The sequence below is a fragment of the Alosa sapidissima genome, chromosome 14 (assembly GCF_018492685.1).
Source record: "Alosa sapidissima isolate fAloSap1 chromosome 14, fAloSap1.pri, whole genome shotgun sequence".
NCBI classification, from domain to species: domain Eukaryota; kingdom Metazoa; phylum Chordata; class Actinopteri; order Clupeiformes; family Clupeidae; genus Alosa; species Alosa sapidissima.
In genome coordinates, this window is record NC_055970.1 from 2,617,613 (window position 1) to 2,627,800 (window position 10,188).

The following is a 10,188-nucleotide window of genomic DNA, read 5'->3' on the forward strand; positions in this document are numbered from 1 at the left end:
TTGATTTATTTGATGTTATAGGTTAGACACAAAAAAAGACCGCAATATAGATTAAGCTATCGCTCATGAATGCGGAAGTAATTGTTTTTAAATAGAGGCGGTCTTGTGCGTCTCCACGTTTCACGATTGGCCAACGTCATCCCAACACCGAGAACGCGTACAGATCTGAGCTGAAAGCCTAGTTTGACAAATGTATCACATAACTGCTATCGTAGTATCACTTAACGTATACCCCTGAGTCAAGGCTTTGTCAAGCCTCGATATGTCTACATAGCCTAGATATGTCTAACGTGCTTCGTAGTATACCCCACAGGGGTCTTCAACCTTTTTCAGCCCAAGGACCCCCACCCCCGTCCCACTCTGCCCCGCCCCAAATTTAGGCTTGATTTTCATATCTTATACTTGGATCTAAGGGTCCTATTTTCGCGACGCAAAACCCGCGCAAAGCGTATTATTATCCCGATGCAAAGCGTATTCCTATCCCGATGCAAAGCGTATTACTATCCCGACGCAAAGTGTATTCCTATCCCAACACAAACCATATTATTATTCCTATCGTACACTTGAGTTTTTCACAATGCCCTTCTCTTTTATTACATGATGCGCTCAGGGGTGAGGCAATTAACGACCTAAGGTGTGGTCTTGGCGCATTACAGTATCTAAAAAATGCTATCTTACACTATCTAAAAAGCATTACGGAACTGACCAAGAAAAACCTGGTCTATAACGAAAGGCACAGCTGAAGACACACTGTCACGAGATGTTAGTAGCAACTCCTCTGCAGGATAAATGTCCTTAGGTTTTTTGATCAGTCATTTGAATATTATTGGGGTAAGTGTTGCTTTTTTCAGGCTATGTTTTTGATGGTAATCCATTGTCAATCAACTATTGACTATTGACACCACGGTGAAGTTAGTTTCACTTTGCCAATGAGTTAAAATAATAGACGAGTGCAGATGAATGTAGGTTATACTCTGCTAGATTTTAGCAAAGCATGGTTTAGTGGAATACCTGTTCCATACGGTCTCGCGTGCAAGCAGATTCCTTTAAGCGCGCCGCTGCCTATCAAAATACCGATGCACTGTTTGAAGTTGCGCTGCCTGCTGTTAAAGGGAATGGCAGATGTCATTTTAATTGGTTTAAAGGATGTTACGCCCAAAACACACCCATGACTGATTAAGAAGCATAAGAACCACCTTGCTGTGCTATGTGTTCGACGTTTGATAACATTTGATAACAAAACCACCCCTAATGTGCACTGGACAAACCCCTAAGCTATTCGTTTGTGACCATGCATTTTAGATTGCCGAGATAGGGCCCAAAATGTCAATGTCAATCTCACAGACACACACACACACACACACCTACCCATTATCTGTAACAGATGCTTTAAAGAACTTGTTTCAAGTTTTTCTACTGTGATGATACATGGGGCAACTATTTGGCCAATGTTGCCAGGCAATGTTACTGAAAGACACTTTTCCATTGAGATTGGGAAACATAAGTATCTAAATTGTTCAAATAGAATTTATGGGCAACGTTTTGAGATCATCCAATCAGAGTGCTAGCAATAAATCACATGACCACCTGTGAGCATCTGAAATTTTCAACAAAGATGGCAGCGTCACAACAGTGTAGAGAGGACAAAGTGAGGCTTGTTATGTTAGGCAAAGTGTTTATGTTGAAACCTAAACTTGGCATTTGACCTCATCAAATGCTTAAAAAAAAGTTAGCTAACTAGCGGTGGTTTTGCTAACAAAGTTATTGCAAGCCAGTCGTTGCCAGTTGTCTGTTGCCCTCATTAGTTGCCCTGTGTCTCACCTAGTTGCCCAAAAACATTGCCCCAAAAAAACTGCCCTGTGTATCATTAGCTTTATAGTTAGCCATCGCATTTTAAATAGGGCGGACAAAGAATTAAGATTTAGTATGGATGAAATATCTCATAGCCTACCTAGTGAGAGTCCTGACCCTGGTAAGTGGCACAGAGCTTGTCTATTCTGGGGCAGATGATGATGATGTTTTGACCTATGGTTTTGATGCAGGATACTGGTGCACACATGTTCCCACGGTGATCACATGATTGCATGAAGACTCATGGGTAGCCTATGTGTTATTTTATAAACGAATAGAAAGCATATTTTCTATGTTCTGTTTATGTTTATGTAGCCTATCAGACATTTGTAACTTTTGGAAGAGGAAAAAAATGCTTCAGATAAAATAATTTGGCGTGGACCCCTGGTTGAAGATCACTGCTGTAGTCAATATACTGTAAATAAAACAAGTGAACAAGCATATCAAATGACCTGCCTCAAACAAATGTAAGCACACATGCAAGGATACAAGGATACAAGGAAGTTTATTGTCACATGCATATAGTTACTGGAAGTAAGAAATGCAGTGAAATTATGTCTGGTGTCAGCCTATTTGTGCATTAATGGGGGGGGGGTAAAAAGTGCAGTAGAAGAGGGGTTTAGTAGATTAAGTGGCAAGGGCTGCATAAAAAAGGTGGGGGAGGATTGGGATTGGGTGGGGGGCACCAACAAGGAGCACCCAAGAGCAACAGGGGCAAGGAAAAACTCCCTTACCAAGGAAGAAACCTTGGGCAGATCCACGGCTCAAGGGGCTAACCCAACTGCCAGGGGTCTTGGTGTGTGTGTTGGGGGGATGACAGGGGAGATGGGATAGTGTGCTGTGTATGTGGGGAGAGGGCAGTGTGCAATATGTGTGTTGGAGAAGCTTCCTGATGAAATAATGTGCTGTGTATTGGGGGGGGGGGGGGGGGGCAGGGACTTACTATTGCAAGCAGAGTACTGTATGTAATGTATGTGAGTGATGACAGTGAAGATGTGTGTGTGGGCGGGAGGGGAGTGGAGCAGTGACTGTGTGTGTGTGTGTGTGTAGTGTGTAGGTGGGTAGGTGGGGGCAGTGTGCTGTAAGTATGTAGAGGATGTGTGTTGGAGAAGATCCTGAAGACAATGTGCTGTGTATGTGGGGGGGGGGGGGGGGGCAGTGTGCAGCAAGTATGTAGAGGAGTGCTGTATGTATGTGAAGTGATGACAGTGATGATGTAAGTGTATGTGTTGGGGATGGGGGTGGGGGGGCAGAAAGGCTAGGCAATCAAGGACATGGGTAGATGGAGGAGAAATCAAAAATAATAAATAAAAAGTGTGCAAAAGTTGGAGAAAGTCAGATATGTGTGTGTGTGTGTGTGTGTGTGTGTGTGTGTTTTGACGTGTGATGAAATAAGAAAATAAATAAAAGGTCTGTAGCATAGGGAGAGGGATGTAAAAGTGCTAAAAGTCTTGTAGGTGTGTGTGTGGGGGGGGGGGGTCATGAGTGCTGAGGAGTGAATGAGTGCAAAGTCAGTATAGTGTGAGTTCAGAGTTGGGAAATGTTTGAGAGTGCTGAGGAGTGAATGTGTGCAAAGTCAGTATAGTGTGAGTTCAGAGTTCGGATGGCCTGGGGATAAAAACTTCTCCTGAGTCTCTCAGTTCTGGCTTTGTGACTACATAGGCGTCTTCTTGATTTCAGCGGTAGGAATAATCCATTGTTAGATTGACTTTAAATGCGCATATAATGCACATTTAACAGGTTTGGAATTAGATCATTATTTTGGGGAGACAACCCTTGAAACATCATGACTAATATGGATCACATTTATCAAGTTTAATATGAAAAATAATACTGATGATGTCTTTTAAATAACATGAATTCATCCTTCTTGACTGGTTCCCTCAGTGAATTAGGAGAAACCTAATTTGGCTGTAATGCCTTAGGCACATCAAAGCAGGACACGGATGCGCTCTTCCCTGGCCCTCAGCCTGGCCCCCTGCTGATGTAAGTTACAAAGCTAACTAATACCTTACACGGCTTTTAGGGCCTTTCACATGGTGACCTGCTCATTTAGAGCGCACAACTGTTTTATTCTCTCTTCTGGGTCCATTTGCCTTGTATTGAGATGTATATAATGAGAGTTTGAGCTGGGTTTGTGTTCAATAGTCCTATCAGTATAATAAGATAATAGAAAATTGCCATACAGCTCTAATTACTCTGAGGCTCCATTTAACCTGCTACAGTCATATCCAGTTTAGGCGCCAGATGTGACAGACACGCACACATGCACGCACGCATGCACGCACACACACACACATTAATAACACGCCTTTGGAGTGAAGTGCTACTTCACTTCATACCATCAATCATGGCACTACAGAAAGATTGACTGAAGTGTATGGAGCACTTAACAGCAAATGCAGTTAGCAAACCCGTAACCTGTACAAGCTGAACTACTGTACACAGCTACCCTGCCATTCAGGGCGCGGATAACTGCAACAGAGCGAGGCTGTTTGTCTGACTGCCCTCCACACAACCATGATACAGGGAGCCCTGAGCCGTGCATTCAGAAGAATACTGTTGTCTGGCTTCAAATAGTGTTTTTCTACAGTGTTTGTTGGACCGAATGCCACTGTAAGTGGGCTGGAATAGTCTTTGTCTGAGCGACCATCATACCTCATATCCTGCCATTTTAAACCTCTCCGGTAAATTATGAACCATGGGAAAAAGAAACCTCTGCCTACTAGGCATTTTTTCCCTGTCTTGCCTGCGGGTGAAAAATTGGTTCACAGTGTGTTTGAGAACAAACTCACATACACACATGTATGTGCTTAGGGAATTAAAAGTCAAAATCAATTACGACAGAAAGTGTTAATCCATGCGGTGGAGGTGCGGCTTGGTGTTGGTCTGCATGCAGCCCATCCTGAGTGAGGGAAGAGTGGGATGGATTAGGATGGATTAGCCCTGGCCTCGTGTTTGCCTCCCCGCGCTCCTGTTTGTTTTTACAGATTTCCCATCTCCCATTGTGTGTTTGCTCTACTTTTTAGCGTCGTGTGTTTTCCTTCTCCCTGTTTGCTCGTCCAAATGATCTGTTTGAATGAAGCCACGTTGTGCCGCACCTCTGCTGATGAGGCTCTGCTCCAGTGAGCAGAAATAGAAGCAGGGCCACGCGACGCTCTGCTATCTGCTAACGGCAACGAGAGTGCGTGGCCGAGCTCTCATGGGCACAAAACTAAAAGGGGCTTAGTGGCAATTACAACCACACACTCACACAACCACCCAAGCGCTTGATACTCATCCAAATGAGTTTAATTGCCATTAATACGTTCTAGAAACCAACTACTAAATAAAGACTGCCTCGAGATTCACATTTTAAGAGCAACACCACAAAGATAAGGCTGGTTTTTATTCAGCGCCACTCTGTGTGACAGAATAGGTATTTTATGGGTACTTATCAACACTTCAATTTCTGTCCCCTCAACCTCTCAATCCCCCAACCCCCCACCTCACCCGATCACCCCACCCCACCCCCGCAAACCCCCACCCCACCCCAGCATGGCACAGTGCCTCCCCTGTGTTTGTCTGCTGGCCAGTGCCTCAGGGACACAGATGCTCTTTGGCTTCGATGGTGGCGGTGACCTGGTCACCTTCCAGCCACACGCAGCCCCATCCATTATGCTGACAGTCGGTGTGACAGCCTGTCACCTCGGCTGTGATGGACGTCGCTGGCCCCGAATGCACTACTCGTCTGTCCTTCGTCCACATCAGCCCAGAGACACACTGTCCCCTCTCCACCCACCTCACAGCAACCCTTTCGGATGACGGGTTCTAGCAGTGGTGCTTAAATTGATGCAAAGTTAAGTGTGGGGAAAAGAAATAAGCAAACAAAATGGCCCCCGAATAAACTTACTTTCAGGCTTACTTTCAAAGAAATGTGATACACACATTTTCACAAATAGCAGAATTGCCCTTCATGAAAGAGCCATGCAGCTGATGGCAGTTCCAGAACTCCCTGCAGTGAGAATAACACATAACACAACAGTATGATACACACACACACACACCTACACACAGACACACACACACTGACACACACACACACACACATACACACACACACAAATCATATCCTCCACATGAGCCCTTTCAGGGAAGATGGAAACGATAGCCCCATCCCCAGAGATCACAGCCACCTTCCAGGGGAGGGTGGACCATACTGCACTATGTGTGTCCCCTAAACTTTCAGGTTGCTTGCCAGACTCTGTCAATGCGTTTACATGAGACTTGAAAAAAATGAATTCTTGTGTTAGTCCGACCCACTTACGCCTGAGAACATGTAGCCCTATAGAGAACATGTAGCCCTATAGAGCACATGTAGCCCTATAGAGAACATGTAGCCCTATAGAAAACAGCCCTATAGAGAACATGTAGCCCTATAGAGAACAGCCCTGTAGAGAACAATCCTATAGGGAACATGTAGCTCTATAGACAACATGTAGCCCTATAGAGCACATGTAGCCCTATAGATATAGAGAACATCCCTATAGAGAACATGTAGCCCTATAGAGCACATATAGCCCTAAAGAGAACAGCCCTATAGAGCACATGTAGCCCTATAGAGAACATCCCTATAGAGAACATGTAGCCCTATAGAGCACATATAGCCCTAAAGAGAACAGCCCTATAGAGCACATGTAGCCCTATAGAGAACATGTAGCCCTATAGAGAACAACCCTATAGAGAACATGTAGCCCTATAGACAACATGTAGCCCTATAGAGAACAGCCCTATAGAGAACAACCCTATAGAGAACATGTAGCCCTATAGACAACATGTAGCCCTATAGAGCACATGTAGCCCTATAGAGAACAGCCCTATAGAGAACAACCCTATAGACAACATGTAGCCCTATAGAACACATGTAGCCCTATAGATATAGAGAACAACCCTATAGAGAACATGTAGCCCTATAGACAACATGTAGCCCTATAGAGCACATGTAGCCCTATAGAGAACAACCCTATAGAGAACAACCCTATAGACAACATGTAGCCCTATAGAACACATGTAGCCCTATAGAGCACATGTAGCCCTGTAGAGAAGAGCCTACAGAGAACAGCCCTATAGAAAACATGTAGCCCTATAGATATAGAGCACATGTAGCCCTATAGATAACATGTAGCCCTATAGAGAACATGTAGCCCTATAGAGCACATGTAGCCGTATAGAGAACAGCCCTATAGAGCACATGTAGCCCTATAGAGAACAGCCCTATAGAGCACATGTAGCCCTATAGAGAACATGTAGCCCTATAGATATAGAGCACAGCCCTATAGAGCAGTGATTCCCAACCGGGGGTACGCGTACCCCTAGTGGTACGCGAGCACACTGTAGGGGGTACGTGGAAATTCTAAGGTGATAAGTAGGCCTAATAATCCCGTCAAAAATGATAGTGCATCAGTTTCCCCAGGGAGACAATAGTCTGTGGCACAACCGCGCCAAAATCACACAATCAAAACAGCTGCTTACCTGCAGCCAGAAAAATACTGGTAAGCTATGGATAAATGGCTGAAACGTCCGCTTATTCTTGATTCAGGTCAGAGTTCAGAGGAGCCCACCGAGAAACGCAAGAAAGTAGTACGCAGTACAGTGCAAAATATATATTATATGGATTCATTTCTACTTCTGCGGACCCACCGCAGCCTCAGTGCTTCTTTTGCGGTGAAGTCCTGGCTAATAGTGCGATGAAGCCCATTTACAGCGACGCCAGAGCACCAAACACTCGGGAAGTGTCGATAAAAGTGAAGAATTTTACCGACGAAAGCTGTCAGAATTTAAGTCGGGTCAGACTGTAATGATGAAAGCCACGAGTGTGTCAGTCAAAGCACTCGAGGCATCTTACGCAGTGTCCCTGCTTGTGGCTAAATCAAAAAAGCCTCACTCAATTGTTGAAGAACTCGTTCTCCCTGCAGCGACTGCTTTGGCTGAAATTATGATAGACAAGAAAGCAGCCGACGCACTCAAGAAAGTTCCCCTGTCGAATAACACCGTATCCCGTCGGATCAATGACATATCTGTTAATATTATTGGACAAGTGGTGAACAAAATCAAACTAGCCGGTCAGTTCACTTTGCAGCTGGATGAAATGACCGATGTGAGTGGAGAAGCGCAGCTCCTGTCCTTCGTGCGTTACAAAGATGTGTCGGATCTGTTTTGTTCCTGGTTTAAAGTTTAAATGCCTGTTTAAAGGGGACTTATTCAAAGGGGTTCCAGTTTTTTTTGTGGTAGGCCTAAATGTTACAAGATATATATATATATATAGCAAAGACAAGTTGATTATTTTGATTTCATATTTATTTATTTGTTAATATTACTTATTTATTTTCAAGGCAACATATTATTCATTTTTATGCTTAATTTGAGTTAAAATTAAGAAAATGCCTGAGAATTAAAGAAGATGAAATAAAGTTATTTTCATTCAATAATCAATTATGTTATACTTTTGAATAATCATTAGCACGTATGAGTGAGGGGGTACTCATGGTATGACAAAAAGGCTCAGGGGGTACACAAGACAAAAAAGGTTGGGAACCACTGATATAGAGCACATGTAGCCCTATAGAGAACATGTACCTATAGAGCACATGTAGCCCTATAGAGAACACTGTAGAGAACATGTAGCCCTATAGAGTACATGTAACCCTATATAGAACACTATAGAGAATATGTAGCCCTATAGAGAACATGTAGCCCTATAGAGAACATGTAGCCCTATAGATATAGAGAACAGTCTTGAATTTCCCCATGGGGATCAATAAAGTATCTATCTATCTATCTATCTATCTATCTATCTATCTATCTAAAAGCCCTATAGAGAACATGTAGCCCTATAGAGAACAGCCCTATAGAGAACATGTAGCCCTATAGAGAACAGCCCTATAGAGCACATGTAGCCCTATAGAGCACAGCCCTATAGAGAACAGCCCTATAGAGCACAGTCATATAGAGCACATGTAGCCCTATAGAGCACATGTAGCCCTATAGATATAGAGAACAGCCCTATAGAGCACATGTAGCCCTATAGAGAACAGCCCTATAGAGAACATGTAACCCTATAGAGTACATGTAGCCCTATAGATATAGAGAACAGCCCTATAGAGAACATGTAACCCAATAGAGTACATGTAGCCCTATAGATATAGAGAACAGCCCTATAAAGCACATGTAGCCCTATAGAGCACATATATCCCTATAGAGAACATGTACCTATAGAGCGCATGTAGCCCTTTGGAGAACATGTAGCCCTATAGATACAGAGAACAGCCCTATAGAGCACATTGTAGCCCTATAGAGCACATGTAGCCCTATAGAGCACATGTAGCCCTATAGAGAACAGCCCTATAGAGCACGTAGCCCTATAGAGAACATGTACCTATAGAGCGCATGTAGCCCTATAGAGAACATGTAGCCCTATAGATATAGAGAACAGCCCTATAGAGCACATGTAGCCCTATAAAGCACAGCCCTATACAAAACAGCCCTATAGAGAACATGTAGCCCTATAGATATAGAGAACAGCCCTATAGAGCACATGTAGCCCTATAGAGCACAGCCCTAAAGAGAACAGCCCTATAGAGCACGTAGCCCTATAGAGCATGTAGCCCTAGAGAGCACATGTAGCCCTATAGAGCACAGCAGTGCTGGGCTATTTTCTAATTGGCGCCAGTATGTTTTCAGCCATCTTGGCGCCATCACCAGTTTGTGCGGTTTGACGACTGAATCCCTGAGTTAAATTCAGGACATTTTATTGTATTTTTGCTGAATGCTAAAATAAGCAATTTAGTTGACATCGCATACAGAATAATAATAATAATAATAATAATAATAATAATAATAAGCTTTATTTGTATAGCACCTTTCATACACAGAATGCAGCTCAAAGTGCTTTACATTTGAAGCATGTAACACAATAATAGTCAGTCAGTCATTATCAATCACTTTTCTTCATTGCTGGGGCCGTTTATGATCCACTCAGCAACATATCAAAAATATAGAAAATGACATGTCATAAGACTGGCAGCCTTAACCCTCTTACCCCCCACAAGCACGCCATATGGCAACTGTGGCAAGGAAAAACTCCCATATTCCATGAAGAAACCTTGAGCAGAACCTGACTTAATAGGGGGAGCCCATCTGCTTCTGGCTGGCTGCGCCCTCCAATAGCAGCAGATGTAGAATAATCTGAAAAAGTAGTCTACAGGATAAGATGAGTTAACTAAAAGCTTTCCTGTACAGGTATGTTTTCAGATCTTTTTTAAAAATATTTACTGAACTCGCCTGCTTGATGTACAGAGG